The sequence below is a fragment of the Pleurodeles waltl genome, chromosome 4_1 (assembly GCF_031143425.1).
Source record: "Pleurodeles waltl isolate 20211129_DDA chromosome 4_1, aPleWal1.hap1.20221129, whole genome shotgun sequence".
Lineage (NCBI taxonomy): Eukaryota > Metazoa > Chordata > Amphibia > Caudata > Salamandridae > Pleurodeles > Pleurodeles waltl.
The window spans coordinates 353,043,959-353,060,939 of record NC_090442.1 but is presented as its reverse complement, the minus strand read 5'-3'; the positions used below and the strand labels follow the sequence as shown (position 1 = coordinate 353,060,939).

The following is a 16,981-nucleotide window of genomic DNA, read 5'->3' as shown; positions in this document are numbered from 1 at the left end:
TTTTGCTAAATATTCCTGGTTCAGTGCAGCTGGGATACAGACTAGAGAGGACTATTCTAGTCTCATCACTATGATGTTACGGGGCCTTCCTATCGGGCCTGGCTCACGACATTCCCCTGGCAGGACATTTAGGGCAAGACAAGACCTTTGTCAGGCTTGTCAACCACTTTTATTGGCCTCAAATGTGGACAGCCTCAGATACATTCTGTAGTTCCTGTCCTACCTGCCAGGTCAGTGGAAAGACAGGGAAAAGTCTCAAGGCCCCCCGATCCCACTCCCCATCATTGGCACCCCCTTTGAAAAGGTGGGCAGCAACATTATTGGTCCATTGGACCCCAAATCTGCCTTAGGCAACAGGTTGATCCTGGTTTTGGTGGACCATGCCAAACGCTACCCAGAGGCAATCCTTCTGAGGAAGGTGACTGCACCGGTGGTAACCAGAACTCCGATGGGAATATTTACCCATGTGGAATTCACAAAGGAGATTGTGTCTAACAGAGGCACAAACTTTATGTCTGCATACATGAAGTCCATGTGGGATGACCTACAAGTTCACCATACCCTATCATCTTCAATCCACTGGTCTTGTGGAGAGTTTCAACAAGACCTTGAAAAGCAAGATCACAGGCCTCCCAGAGGCCATGAGGCATAAGTGGGATGTCCTCTTGCCATGCCTTCTCTTTGCTTACAGAGAGGTACCCCAGAAGGGGGTAGGGTTCAATCCCTCAATCCCTTTGAGCTTCTCTATGGGAACCCTGTCAGGAAACCCTTAAACATTGTGAAAGACGGGTGGGAGAAAGTTCCCAAGGCACACCCCGTCCCCCCCCCCCCCTCCCAGAATGTGGTCAGCTACATGCTGGCCCTCTGCTTCTGGAAGAAGAGCAACCGAGGACAGTCAAGAGATCATGAAATGCTGGTATGACCAGAAGGCCACCCTGGTAGAGTTTCAGCTTGGCAAAGTTTGGGTAATGGAGCAAGTAGGGCCTAAGGCTCTCCAGGACCGCTGGACTGGTCCATTTGAGATCAAGGAGTGCAAAGGGGAGGCCACTTACTTAGTGGACCTCCAGTCCCCTAGGAACCCCCTAAGGGTGCTCCATGTAAACAGACTGAAGCCTCATTTTGGGAGGAGTGAGGTCAACATGCTTTTGGCAACAGATGAGGGTGTGGAGGAAGAGAGTGAACCTCTCCCCAACCTCCTCTCTGCCAAGGAAGGTGATGGATCACAGGAGGGTGTCAATCTCTCTGACTCTGTGACCCTGGACCAGAGAGGGAACTGCTACCAGTTACTGGAGCACTAGTCCTCCCTGTTTTCCCTCATCCCTGGACTCACACACTTGTGTGTCCATGATATTGACACGGGAGACTGTCCTCTGTAAAAAACTAAATTTACAGGTTGTCCGACAGGGTGAAGGCCAGCATCCAGGAGGAAGCTACCAAGATGCTGGCTCTTGGGGTGATTGAGAAGTCCAGCAGTCCCTGGTCCAGCCCTGTGGTGCTGGTTCCCAAGGCTGCCACGCCCCGTGCTAATCCAGAACTTAGGTTCTGGGTGGACTACCGGGGTCTCAGTTCTGTCACAAAGGCAGATGTTCAGCCCAGCGCCCGAGCTGATAAGCTCATAGACAGGCTAGTAGCTGCCAAATTCCTCAGTACTTTTGATCTCACATCAAGGTACTGGCAGATCACCTTGACTGAGGGGACTAAATAGAGATTTGCTTTTTCTACTCCTGAGGGACATTACCAGTTCAGAGTGATGCACTTTGGATTGAACAGACAACATTGCCATCTACAGTTCCAGCTGGAACACCTGCTCCTCCTCCAAGAGGTGCTCCAGGCCTTGCAACAGGCAGGCCTGATGATCAAGGCCAGTAAGTGCCATATTGAGCAGGGTTCTGTGGTGTACTTGACACACCCTGTAGGTAGTGGCAAGGTGAAGCCCCTCCTGGCCAAGATTGAGACAATCACGGCTTGGCAACCACCTAGAACTCAAACAGAAGCAAGACCCTTTTTAGGCCTCAGTGGATACTACTGTAGGTTTGTTAAGGGTTATGGCACCATAATGGCCCCCTTAAAAAAACTTACTTCCAAAAGTAACCTAGTTTGTTGAATTGGACAGAAGCTTGTCAGAAAGCCTTTGACTCCCTAAAGGAAGCCATGTGCAAGGCACCCGCGCTCAGTGTCCCTGACTACTCCAGGCAGTTCATTGTGCAGACAGACACATCAGAGCATGGCACAGGGGTGGTTCTAGCACAGCTGAATGAGGAGGGCCTAGACCAACCAGTAGCCTTTATTAGCAGAAGGTTATTACCACAGGAACAGAGGTGGAGTGGTCTGGGCACTGAAGAAGCTGAGACCCTACCTGTTTGGGACTCATTTCCGGGTTCAGACAGGCCACAGGCCCCTCAGATGGCTCATGCAGATGGGGGTGAAAATCCTAAACTTGAGGTGGTCCATTTCCCTGTATCGCACGGGGACTGACCACGCCAATGCTCTCTCCAGATACTTCTGCCTTAGTGATGAGAGCTCCCAAGAGGTTGGGTAGCTCTCCCCACTTTTAGCTGCGGGGGCACAAGTTAGACCTGACAGCCTTAGGGTGGTCATCCCTCAACTTTTTGCCTGCCTCCCTGTACTTTTCTGACACTGTTTTTGCTGGTTTTGGGACTTTGTGCACTTAACCACTGCTAACCAGTGCTAAAGTGCATATGCTCTCTCCCTCAAACATAGTAACATTGGTTCATTCCCAATTGGCATATTTGACTTACTTATAAGTCCCTAGCAGAGTGCACTACATGTGCCCAGGGCCTCTAAATTGAATACTACTGGTGGGCCTGTAACACTGATTGTGCCACCCATATAAGTATCCCCTTAACCATGTCTCACACCTGCCATTGCAAGCCTGTGTGTGCAGTTTCACTACCACTTCAACTTGCCAAGCTTTAAACTCCCCTTTTTCTACATATAAGTCACCCATAAGGTAGGCCCTAGGTAACCCATAGGACAGTGTGCTATGTAGGTAAAAGAAAGGACATTTACATGTGGGTTTTATATGTCCTGGTAGTGGAAAACACCTAAATGTGTTTTCCACTACGGTGACGCCTGCTCCTTTCATAGGATAGCATTATGGCTACCCTCATACACTGTTTGAGTGATAGATTCTGATCAGAAAGGGTAACCAGGTCATATTTGGTATGGCCAGAATGGTAATAGAAAATCCTGCTTATGGGTGAGGTTGGATTTTATATTACTTTTAGAAAGTGAGCATTTATCTGCACTTAAAAACCGTGTGTGCCTTACAGCCCGTCTCTAATCAACGTCTGGGCTGGGCTAGTTGACAGCCTCCTTTTGCATTTCATCCAGACAACCACAAACACAGGATACTCAGTCACAGGTGCACTCATCTGCATACTGAATGGGTTTTCCTGGGCTGGAAGGGTGGAGAGCCTGACACTTACATTTTAAAGGCTAGTGGCCTACCCTCACACAATGGAGTGCCAAACTCCCTACTGGGACAATGGCAGACAGACCTGTACTCAAAAGGGAACTTGTCCACTTCAAAATCACTCTTTTAAGTCTCCTCCACTTCAAATGCATTTTTGGGTATATAAACTGGGTCCTTGATTCCACCAACTAAGACACTTCTGGACCTGAACCGGCAACTTGTCATGAGGAACTTCCTGGCTGCCCAAAGGACTCATGTGGACTGCTTTGCTGATAAGGACTGCTGGCCTGCTGTTGCCCTGCTGCCTTGCTGCCCTCTAACTTTGCTGAGAAGTGCTCGCCAAGGGCTTTGCACATGTCAATTGTTGAAAGCTCATTACTTGACTGTTGACATGCATCAGGGAGTGTCATGCAAGAAGGTTAGAACCACATGCAAGTGTATTTACTCAGTAACCCAATGGAATCTGTGTTTGTAATACATAAAGGTACAGTGATGTGCCTTCCCATTGAGAAATGAGAAACATGTTAAATCCCACTTTAGCTCTTGGAGATTCCCTGAGCCACAACAATATTCAATGGGCTATTGCCTTTTAGTAATGCAATGTTGGAAGGGTTTTCTCACGGTGCCAATCGAAACAGGTGATTTTCCTACGCCTAGCTGATTCATTGTGCCGTGGATATTTGTTGACAAATCTCCCAGACATTTTGACCAGATTGTCTCCAGTGTACCTTTCTGTGCAAGATGTGTTATCTATCAAAGCAACATTAGTACAACTGCCATTACACTATTTTGACAATGTACATATTGTGAAATTACCTTCATTGGGCCATTGTACTTCTTACTACAACATGGCTGGATTATTTGCCCATCATTTCATCATGAAGTGATATTAACATTTGCTAATTATTTGCCCATCATTTCATCATGAAGTGATATTAACATTTGCTAATTGCATGACCTTGGGTAGAATCTGTGAGACTGTCATTGGAATTGCCATTATATTTGATGCCAACAGGTTAGTGAGGGGTGCTAAACCATTCAAGGTGACAAATTCTCCTACTTGATCCATGGGTATTGTGATTAGACAGCTTCACTCATGCAACTGAAGTTGTCCGTGAATCTGATTTTCCTGTGTGCAAATGTTTACAGCTCATGTAGTATGCATGCATCTAGTGTTGCAAATGTTGAAGGCACTTTGGAGGACCCTGTGGCTGTGAGCTACTGTACATTATGGTCATGTTTTATAATCAAAGCTGTTGTTCAAGTCTATTCCGGCACATGTACTGACCCTATTTCTCTTTGTCATTTCAGCAGCAAGCAGAGGAAACAGTGCTGACATCAGTTGGGAAGCACCTGGTCACGGTACCTCCAGTCACAATACTTCAGATACAGAGGGACCCAGTGGCCTACAGGGTGAGGGGAGTGCTACGGAGTAGACCGGCTCCACATCATCATCTTCTGATTGACATTCAGTGGACACTCCCTAGGGGTGGCAGAACACTCAGAACCTGCACCTGCTCCATCCTTGTCCACCACCCTCAGTTCAATCTCTACCCTTCCTGTTGCTCCCCATCCAGTTGGCCAGGCCCGCTCCCCCAAGAAGGTAGCAATCTCCTTCCTGCCAGGCACCTCACCCCTTTCCCTGTTACTACTGCTGCCCTGAGAGAGGAAGCTATTGACCGCCTTAGGAGCATCACTGCCATTCTGAATACCATCCAAGTGCAGGGCACCCAGCTCCAACAGACAGTTGCCTACCTGTAAGGCATTCACAGTGCTATGTCTTGCCTACAGCGATCTTTTCTGGCCTCCTCCCTCAGGGCAGCCTTCCCCACAATCCTCCCCCACTAACTTCTTCTTCCCCATCCAAATTACCTATTCCCATACCTGTCCAAAGCACACACACATATGTATGTACACACCTCAATAGCCACAAGCAGCACACATAAACACAAGCACCACAAGAACGCAATCACTCAAGTCACTTACCTTACTCACAACCACATCCACCGCATAACCAGACACCACCACAACACCCACAGACACAACCACACTATCCACCATACACCACCCCAACACCCACAGACACAACCACTACATCCACTATATACCCAGACACCACCCCAACACCCACAAACACAGCCACCATATCGCCAGACACCACCCCCACAGACATACTCACCACTCCTGCCATACCCATCACATCCACATCACAGCCCAAGAGACACAAACCCCCCACACTCAAACATGCAACAGACACCAACTAAACACAAGCATACTTTAGAAATACACACACCAGCACCAACAGCACCCAAAGCCACACCTGACACAAGCAGTTCCTCAAACTCCCAACCTCTAATCCTTCCTGAACACCTTCCTTATTTTTCCCACAGAAAGTTTTATGCTTGCCCTTGCCCCTGTGGATCCTAACCCCCTCCCAAAGTAAAAAGCACCCCGACCACACCCCAACCCATCCTTCTCACGTCCAAGTCCTCCCCTGTGACACCTGACCCCCAGACCCAACCATACCCCACCTAAACCCAAGAAGAAGCCAGCCCCTCCCAAAGTGAAGCAAACCCCATCCCAGGACCAAACTCAGCTATCCAAAACCCAACCCAAAACAGCCTATTCCGCTCTACCCAAGGGTGTTAACTGAGGTGCATGGAATGCCCACTAAATGCCCCTTTCTGTAGAGGTTTCTGTGACAGTGAACTATGAAGCTAGTTGTAGGGCACATCAGTGTGCTCAGCACACCTTTTAACAAACAATGGCCATTGGCCTCTTCACCATTTTCAGAGACTTGTAAATAAAGTTCAGTTGTTTGCTTTGCTATACATTGTTCCTGAAGTTAATCTTCTACCTTTGTGATGTTCATGTATAATTTCTGAGGTATTGCTACAATTGTGTTTGTTTCACCCTGAGTGATGATCTATTTGCTGAGATTGGTAATATCTGACTTTGGAACCAGTGCTAGTGTCACCCAACACAAGGGGAAATGTTCTATGGATGGATGTGATCCAATTTGAGTGGCATTGCATTGGGTGTTGTTTCAAATGGTAAGTATTTCTTATTGGCTTGGCCACTACCAACATCTACTGGGTTACTTTTTTCCCCTGATGTAGATTGCACCTTTGTGCAACCTAGAGGTTTGTTCATGAACATGTGGAGAGTGTTCAATTGTGCTACCTTCTTAAACAATTGAATGGTGTATTTGCTTTCTAGACTGGCACTTACACATTTGCCACATGGGCATGGCACTTGGTTATGCTATTGGTTGTTTCGGATATTCATGAGGCCACAGTTCCTTTAAAAATAGTGTTTTTTGATGCATGTGCAAAGTAAAAGGTGTACCAGGGCAGCAGTCTTCCTGGGGTCCCCCTGATGCCATCTTACCTATTCTGCAGCGATTGTTTACATTGTGTGCTTAGGATGTTTGTCTCAAAAATTATTCTCATCTCATTTACCTTCTATTCTCTTGCAATGTGGGTGATACTTGTGAGTCCGTTACAAGGATTTTCAGAAAAGGTGTGTTTGGGTTCAATGGCATCCATAAATATGTGTGTGTGCTGTCATGACAAGCTATGGTATATGTATAATGTGAGGGTGTCACATCAATTTGCAGGTGTGATATTGATGTGGATTTGCTGTTGTGTGACTCAATGTTATGAACACATATCCTTCACATACCCACTATCCTTGAAGCTAGGATGTGTACACAAATCAAGTTAAGTAAAGTATGGTGATGCAATGTCAGTGACATGGCTAAAGGGGGTGTCATAGGGCTATGTTGGTACATACGTTGTGTACAACTCCGAACCAGGGCACAACATATATTTGGAGCACTGAGCACAGCCCACATTCCAGGTCAATGGTGGACTGCTGATCGAATTGCTGTTGAGTTGGAGGAAACGGGTAGGTGTTTGATTTACCATCAGTTGGGTCCACAATTACATTGATTTTGTGCAGCACAAGCAACGGCAGGACATGTAGGATCGGCTCCATGGTGAGTCTGCCTAGACATGAGTTTTGGCCTTATATCCCTCCATTTCCACCAATTCAAATGTGGTGGCTGGACTGCCACAGTCACGTCAGAGGGAAGCAACATCGTGATTGGGATGGCCGTTGTACTGTCGGTCCGCCGTCTGATAGACACATTTGCCTATCCTGCCAACACCACTGTGTCGGCCTATCATGCCAACACGGTGGTCTATATTGGCTAGAGGTGTGAGCAGGAGCGAGGCAGTCTTTCGTCCTTGCAACTCATGTTTTGTAATGTGGTGGTTGGACCACCAACACCTCAGCAGTCAGACTGCTGCCATTACCATGGAGGTCCCTGGTCTGCCAAACTCATAATCAGGCCCTAAGCAGCAGATTTTAAAAATAATTCACTATTTAAGTTGTACCCAATGCAGGTTATTCATATATGACGATCAGTGTTCTGTGAGGGGTTTTAAAGACCAACCTGGCTGCTGAACCAGATGCAGTCTCTTAATCTCACCTTCAGGAAGGCCAAGATAAACACTATTGGTGTTGGAATTTTCACTTTTGCAGGGTCATCCCCAATCTTTTTGCCTTCTGCCTCCTATTTTTTCTGACCTGTTTCTGTTGGCTTTTGACCTCTGAGCACTTTACCACTGCTAACCGGTGCTAAAGTGCATATGCTCTCTGTGTAAATTGTATGGTTGATTGGTTTATCAATGATTGGCATATTTGATTTTCTAGTCAGTCCCTAGTAAAGTGCACTAGAGGTACCCAGGGTCTATAAATCAAATGCTACTAATGGGCCTGCAGCACTGGTTGTGCCACCCACCTAAGTAGCTCTGTAATCATGTCTCAGGCCTGCCACTGCAGTGCATGTGAGTGCAGTTTTAAACTGTAAATTTGACTTGGCAAGTGAACCCACTTGCTAGGCCTAAACCTTCCCTTTTCATACATGTAAGACACCCCTAAGGTAGGCCCTAGGTAGCCCCAAGGGCAGGATGCAGTGTATGGTTAAGGTAGGACATATAGTAATGTGTTTATATGTCAGTGGAATACTGCTAAATTCCTTTTTCACTGTTGCAAGGCCTGTCCCTCTCATAGGTTAACATGGGGGGTACCTTTAAATATAATTAAAGTGTAGATTCCATTTGGGAGCGGATAGCCATGTGGAGTTTGGGGTCTCTGAGCTGACAATTTAAAAATACATATTTTAATAAAGTTGATTTTAAGATTGTGTGTTTAAAAATGCCACTTTTAGAAAGTGGGCATTTTCTTGCTTAAACCATTTCTGTGACTCTGCCTGTTTGTGGATTCCCTGTCTGGGTCAGATTGAGAGTTGGGCTGTTTGCACCTCTCTCTAGACAGTGACACAAAGGGAGCTGGGATGTAGTCTACATTTCCTGATGAGCCATCTGTGGTAGGAGGGAGGGGAGGAGTGGTCACTTACACCTGAAAGGGCTGTGACTGCCTTCACACAATGAAGTCTCCAACCCCCTGGTGTGTGTCTGGGGCCTGGCCTGGGCAAGGCAGGATTTCACAAACAAGAGAGACTTGTCTTCAAAGTAAGCCTACTGCAAAGGGCAAAATGGGTATAAGAAGGGCACCCAAAACCACAGATTTTAGAACACGTCTGCAAACCAAGAGGAATCTCTGCCTGGTGAGGAGCTAAAGAGCTGAGTAAGAAGAGCTGCCCTCCCTGTGACTGTGCTTTGTGGAGCTATCCTGCAGTTGCTGCTTCTGCCTGTGCTAGAGGACAAAAACTGGACTTTGTTTTGCATTCCTTCTTGTGAAGAACTCTCCAAGGGCTTGATTTAGAGCCTGCCTCCTATTGTTTTAAGTCTCAGAGACAGCAAAGACTTCCCTCTGCCAGCACCTGGAGCCTCTGCTGAGACCCCTACTCTGCCAAGTGCTGTCCATCCAGTTCCTGGGACCCTGAAAGGATAAGATGGCAGCCCAAGAGTGAGAAATCCACATACCGACCGCCGTGCGGGGAAAAGATTGACGTGACTCTGATCTGCGGCTAAAAAAAATCGACGCTCGTCTGAAACACGACCGGAATATTGACGCACGCGGATGGAGAATCGGTGCGCAGCATCGCTGACGGAGGCTGGTGAGATCGCAACCAGCGCTGTGTGGTTTTCGGATCATCGTGCACTGGATTTCTGACACAAACACCGCTGGGCGTGTAAAAACGATGCAAGGCCTGCCTGGACCCGAGAGTGCTGATCGGATCGACGCATCGCTCTCCTGCGAAAGGAAGAAACAACGCACGCCGACCCGACTAAAGGAGAAACAACGCAAGGTATCGCTCGTGAGTGATATGAACGCCTCGCAAGCTCTTTTTGACTCACACTCGCCTGTGCGGGATTATTTTTGACGTGCCCAAGGTACATTTTCCGTTTAAAATTACATGAAGACTCTTTCTGCCTTTTTATTGATAACTTGACTTGTGTATTTTTTCGTTTTGGTCTTGTTTTGTTTAGATAAATATTCTCTATTTTACTAAACCCGTGTTGTGTCATTTTGTAGTGTTTTCATTAAGTTACTGTGTGTGTTGGTACAAATACTTTACACCTAGCACTCTGAAGTTAAGCCTGCCTGTTCGTGCCAAGCTACCAACAGAATGAGCGGGGGTTAGCTGAGGGTGATTCTCTTTTACACTGACTAGAGGGAGGGTCCTTGCTTGGACTGGGGGTAACCTTACTGCCAACCAAAGACCCCATTTCTAACAATTGACATAATCCAATCTGGCGCCAATCAAGGCTGCCATGATGGTCTTTGCGGCATTCAAGGTGAGAAATGACTGCATCTTCCTGATAACGTTTCAAATAACATTTGGAGACCGCTACATTCATGTGTGGTTTAAGAGATAGATGCTGATCCACACATACTCCTAAACATTTTACCACTGGTCTTGAAGAGGGAAGTAAACACATTTCAGCAGGCTAAAAGGAAAGATGCTGATTCACACATACTCCTAAAGATTTTTCCATTGAATTTGGAGAGGAAAGCACACCCATTTTAGCAGGCCAAAAGGAATTTGTCTACAACTGTTTTTTTTACCCAACACAACAATTTCCATTTCGTTTTTATTTAATTTAAGGCGATTCTGCTTTATCCAATCGCTAATAAAACACATCCTATTTCTTAAATGATTTTGTACACATTCTGACGATTCCAGTTGAAGTATAATCTGACAATTATCAGCATAAATGGATATATAACACTCTTTCCACAAACTCAATGATAAGTGAGATGTGAATACTAAATAGGTGGGATAAGTCAGATCCCCGTGGAACCCACATTCAATCTTCAAATCTCCTGCTCTGCATAGCTTGAGTTCTATTCTCCAAAAAAGAGGTAAGCCATCTTAAAGCATACTCTCGACATCCCGCCAGCCACAGATGGTCCGGAATAATCTTATGGTCGATCATGCCAAAGGCCACAGATAGATCTAACAGTATGAGAGCTAGATTGAGGCCATGGTCCAGGTCATTTCTCAGGTAATCTATGACTGACAGAATCAATGCTTCAGTGCAGTGTTGTGGTTGAAATTGGCTTGACATGGAACAAGATAATTTGAGTTGGAAAGATAGAAAAATGTTGGAAAATGGGTTATTGGCAAGGGCAGGTAAGTACCTACACTTAGCAATAGGCCACTAACCTCCACTTAGGTCCAGTTAGGTCTCAGTAAATTAAACCTAGCTTGGTAGCTTGGCAACGAGCGACAAGGCTTAACTTAGGAGGCAAAGCGTAAAGCATTCAAATATCACAAAACAGTAATTAAATAAAAAAAACAGGAAACAGTTTAGTAATCCAAACTCAATTTTGTAAATATAGATTATATTTTTATCTTTGACACCAAAACAAATACAATCGGATAAGGGGAACCGGAGATATGAATTTAAAAATAATTAATGCTTTCTAGCGCATATAAGCAACTAGCGCTCAAATGGTTAAAAAAGGTTGCACTGGAAAGGAACAAAGTCCAGAGTTCAGGCCACCCATGAGGTAACACTGTCACACTTACTTTCAGAAGTGTTTGATTCAGGAAAGTGGTCCACAGCACCAGCCAAGGGTTCTGAGGCTCTGGTATGCCCTTTTGGGGTCTGTGACTACAACTCCCACAATGCACCTCTTCAATTTATGGAGTTGCTCCAAACATCTCCAAACTTCTGGATCTTCTTCCAGGGGTCCTTTTTGTGCCCTTAAAGTGTCCACAACTTGATCCAAGGTTCCAGAAGCTCTGAGTTGCTCCTTGGGAGTCAGGATGACAATTCCCAGAATGCACCTGGTCAGAATCCTCAAATGGCCACTGGACGCTGGTCAGCTGGGCTCTGCTTGCAGGACTTGATGCAGGGGACTCTGGGCAGCTCCTTTGTACCTGTAGCAAACGGGGAGTCCCTTCTTGAAGAAGTAGAAGACAGGTAAAGTCCTTTTAGTGGTGAAGCCCCAGTGTGCAGCTGGTGCAGTCCTCCAGAGTGCAGTGCCCAGGTGCAGGTCAGGGGTCCAGCAGGGCAGTCCTTCTCCTGTAGTTCTTCCTTGCTAGAATCTGATAGGGATCTGAGGTGTGGGTGCAGGTCTGCCAGTTTTATCCTTGCTCCTGGGTGAAATAACAGGGGGGTCCTGGTTCTCCAATCAGGGGCAGGGCCCTTCCCCCTGTGATGACCACCTCCTGGGAAGTGTGGTAAAAATCAATCCCAGGGAACAACATTCCTCAAAAATCCATCATGGCTGAAAGTGATTTTTGGAGGTTACATCTGGCTGAGCCCACCCACTGGTGTGGCTAAAAATCCTAAGCACACCCCTCTCCTGCCCTCTCCTAATCTAATCAAGGGGGCACCTAATTGTCTGGGTTTGCAGGATGTGAGGTTGTTGCTAGGTTGCTCGAAATGTCCTTCTCTGCCTTTGAAGACCAGTTTTGCAGCCCTCACCCTTCCTGCTTCACCATCTGCTGAGGGGAGACCTCCTCCCCCAGACACATCTCTTTGTGTGGAGCCAGGCCACTTCACACCTCATCAAGGCAGCCTGGCCAGGTTGCCAGAGGCTAGCCAATCAGAGCACAGCAGCAAAAACACTGCAGGGCTGAAGTTGGCAACTTTTCAGGTGTAAAATTTATAACTCCTTACCTGAACAAGTTATATTAAATCCCACAACTGTAAGTTGTGGGATTTATTGTAACAATTAATTTGATACCAAACTTCTGGTATCTGTTACTTAAGGGGATTTTTAAAATTAAAATAAAGTCTCCCCATTCTAGCCTATGGAGGCCATTCACTACAATGAGGGAACATTTGTTTTGGCTGTTTTACCTCACCAGGGCTTATAAAACTATTTTATAAGGTCCCTGCTTATAGTTACATAGCACCCAGCCCTAGGGGCACATATGGCACACCTTAGGGGTGACCTATATGTACAAATAAGGTAGTTTAAGACTTTGGAACTATTTTTAATTCCAAAGTCGAATTTGCATGTAACGTTAATTTAAAAGCAGCCAGCAAGGCAGGCCTGCCTTTAAAATGACACTGGGCACCTCAGCAGTGCACCTATGGGTTCACTACCTATGCTAGGGTCCCTAAACCTAAATGCCCTACCATATACTAGGGACTTATAGGTAGGTTGACTTAGCCAATTATAATTAGTCTAATTTGCATGCTGATTTTACACAGAGCACAGGCCATGGTACTGGTTAGCAGTCCCCAGGGCACCATCCGAGTCAGGCAAACACCAGCAAAAAGTGGAAAAAGGGGGGCAAACAGTTATGGGGCCTCTGCAATCAGCCCTGTTCTCTCACAGGCATGTACCACTAATGCTAAATGGGTGTCTGTGAGTTTGCTAGCATGTGATAGTAGAAGACTGGCCGAACGTTCTTTCAAATGTTTGAATCATCCCTAGCCTTTTTCAATAGTTTAAAAGCATATTAAGGGTTAATGATTATAGGACTGGTATGCTTGAATTTAAAAATGGCTTTAATCAGCCTCCCTTCTACACTAGTCTTTTCAACTGAAGACTGCAGATTAAAGTAACAGGATCACTTCATACAGAGCAGAACTTTCATGTAATAGGAAATGTTAGAGCTGTCAATACTTTTGCTGATCTAATTTTTGCAAGCATTGTGCCTCCACAAGTCTTATCACTGCTAACCAATGCTAAAGCGCATGTGCTAACTTCTTAACTCATGGTAGCACTGGCTTATACCCAATTGCATATTTATTTTACTTTTATGTCCCTAGTAGAGTGGTACTAGATTTTCACTATCCTGTAAATTAAATGCTACTAGTGGTCCTGCAGCACTGATGGTGCCTCCCAATTAGGTAACACATTGACTATGCCTCAGGTCTGCCATTGCAGAATGTGTGTGCAATTCTAAACTGCCATTTCAACCTGGAAAAAGAAACCTTTTGCCCAGCCTCTTAGACCTGACAGCCACAGGGTGGTCACCACTAACTTTTTGCTGCCTCCCTCCACTTTTTAGTTAGTGTTTTTGCTGGTATTAAGACTCTGAGCACTTTACCACTGCTAACCAGTGCTAACATGTATATGGTCTCTCCCTTTAAACATGGTAACATTGGATCATACCCAATTGGACAATTTAATTTACTTGTAAGTCCCTAGTAGAGTCCGCTATGTGTGCCCAGGGCCTGTATATTATAGGCTACTAGTGGGCCTGCAGCACTGATTGCGCCACCCACTTAAGTAGCCCCTTAACCTTGTGTCAGGCCTGCCATTGCAAGGCCTGTGTGTGCAGTTTCACTGCCAATTCGACTTGGCATTTAAAAGTACTTGTCAAGCCTAAAACTCACCTTTTTCTACATATAAAACATCCCCAAGGTATGCCCTAGGTAACCCATAGAGCAGGGTGCTGTGTACGCAAAAGGCATGACATGTTCCTGTGTAGTTTACATGTCCTGGTAGTGTAAAACTCCCTACATTTGTTTTTACACTGCTGTGAGGCCTGCTCCCTTCATAAGCTAACATTGGGGCTGCCCTCATACATTGAGTGGTAGCTGCTGATCTGAAAGGAGTAGAAAGGTCATATTTAGTATGGCCAGAATGGTGATATAAAATCCTGCTGACTGGTGAAGCTGGATTTAATATTACTATTTTAGAAATGCCACTTTTAGAAAGTGAGCATTTCTCTGCACTTAAATCTTTCTGTGCCTTACAATCCACATCTGGCTGGGTTTAGTTGACAGCTCCCTTATGCATTCACTCAGACACACCCCAAACACAGGATACTCAGCCTCACTTGCATACATCAGCATTTTGGATGGGTCTTCCTGGGTTGGGAGGGTCTGACACTTGCATGTCAAAGGACAGTAGCCTGCCCTCACACAAAGGACTGCCACACCCCCTACTGGGACCTTGGCAGACAGGATTGAACTGAAAGGGGACCTTGTGCACTTCTAAGCCACTCTTTGAAGTCTTCTCACTTCAAAGGCACATTTGGGTATTTAAACAGGGCCTTTGCCCCGACCAACTCAGACACTTCCTGGAGAAGAAACTTGAACCAGAACCTTCATCCTGCCAAGAAGACCTGTCTGGCTGCTCAAAGGACTCACCTGTCTGCTTTCTGTGAAGGACTGCTGCCTTGCTGTTGCCGTGCTGCCTTGCTGCTCTCTGGCTGTGGTGAAGAAGTGCTCTCCAAGGGCTTGAACAGAGCTTGCCTCCTGTTCCCTGAAGTCTCAGGACCAAAAAGACTTCATCTCTACAAGAAGGACTCATTGTGCGGCAAAATGGGCCGCACAGCCTGCCAGAAACGATGCACAGCCTGCACCGCGGTAAACATTTCACTGCATGATGAACTGGAACAACGCAACCCGACTTCGCATCGAGAAGATCGATGCAGGGCCAGCGTAGCGACTGGAAATTCAATGCACAGCCCACCGGATCGACGCACACTCGAGCCGGAAAGACGCAGCCCGTCTTCAGAGAGGAATGGACGCAGCACCTGCCGTGCCGCATTGCCCACCGCATTGACGCAGCTCCTATGACTTCTCCCTGGCAGCACAGGAGGTCCACGCATCGTCCACAGGGTGTCTGAAAACCACGCAACCCGAAGAGGATCCACAACCGAGCACCGGAAATCGAAGCACAACTGTCCCTGCGTGAAAACTAAATGACGCATCGCCGTGTGTAGCCAGAGAAATCGACGCACACCGCTTTGTTTCCACACATCGCCTCCCCTGGGGTTCTTTGCGGAGCTTTTTCACACAAACCAGGTACTTTGTACTTGACAGAGACTTTGATTGCTTTTAAAAGACTTAAGACACTTTATATCACTTTTACAGTGATATCTCAACATATACTTATTGCATTTTATTTGTTTTAACCTGCATTTATCCAGATAAATATTATATATTTTTCTAAACACTGTGTGGGGTATTTTTGTGATGCTATACCGTGTTGTATGATTTATTGCACACATACTTTACACATTGCCTTCCAAGTTAAGCCTGACTGCTCAGTGCCAAGCTACCAGAGGGTGGGCACAGGATAATTTGGTGTGACTTACCCTGACTAGAGTGAGGGTCCTTGCTTGGACAGGGGGTAACCTGACTGCCAACCAAAGACCTCATTTCTAACAAGGCCCTTTTTTAATACTCATCTGTAGGTTAGGCCCTGAACAGCCCAGAGGGCAAGGTGCAACATATTTACAAAGTTGGAATGCACTGTTAAGTCTAACATGTCCTGGTAGTGAAAAACTCTTATATTTGTTATTCACTACTGCAAGACCTGTGTCTCCCATAGGATAACATTGGAGCTACCTCATTACATTCAACTGCCTTACCCATTTAGTGCCTGCAGCCTGTCTCTGGGTCACATGACTAGGTGTGGCTGACAATTAGGCTTTGTTTTTTTTTTCCACAACAGCCACACACAATAGAGCGCTTAGGTGTGCTTGGATAGACCTTTACTGGCCGGATGGGAGGGTGGAGCAGAGCACAGCCCTACTTATGCTTGAATATGCTGTGTCCTGCCTACACACAAAGGATTGCATACCCCCTATAGTTAGTCTGGAGCCAGGAAAGGGACAGCAGGAAGCCTGTGAACTTCAAAGGGAAACCTCTAGAAGCTTTTCCCACTTAAAGGAAGGCCCAGTTATAAATTGTGGAACTTAGACACCAACTCTTCAGTACACTTCTGAGCCTGTGGATACTCCACCAGGGAGAAGGACTGCACTGCTCCTGAAAGGACTGCCACTCTGTTGGACTTCTGTTTTAAAGGACTGCTGCCCTGCTATGGTGACCTGTTGCACTCTTGCCTGGGTGAGAAGGACTGGATCTGCATCTGTTGTACCCGAGGACCCCAGTGTGTGTCCAAGGGCTAGTTGGCTAGCCTCCTGACTTGAGCCACAGGAACAGAAGCCTCCAACAACTTTGAACCCTGAACCTTGACTCTTCCATCTGTGAGTCCTACCATGCTAAATGGTGCCAGCCCAGTCCTAGACCCTTGAAATTGGGCCTGAAGGTGCTCTGTCAGTCCATCAGTGCATTCAGCATAACTGACACATCTCTTCCGTTGCCCAGCACAAACCTGAGCAGAACTGACACTTCGCCTCTGCTG

General features: G+C 46.4%; 1 protein-coding gene across 2 annotated transcripts in view; it reads right to left on the bottom strand.

The window, feature by feature from the left end:
- PIK3C2G (phosphatidylinositol-4-phosphate 3-kinase catalytic subunit type 2 gamma) overlaps positions 1-16,981 on the bottom strand; it is a 2,001,768-nt gene that overhangs the window by 51,370 nt on the left and 1,933,417 nt on the right. The window lies entirely within an intron of this gene.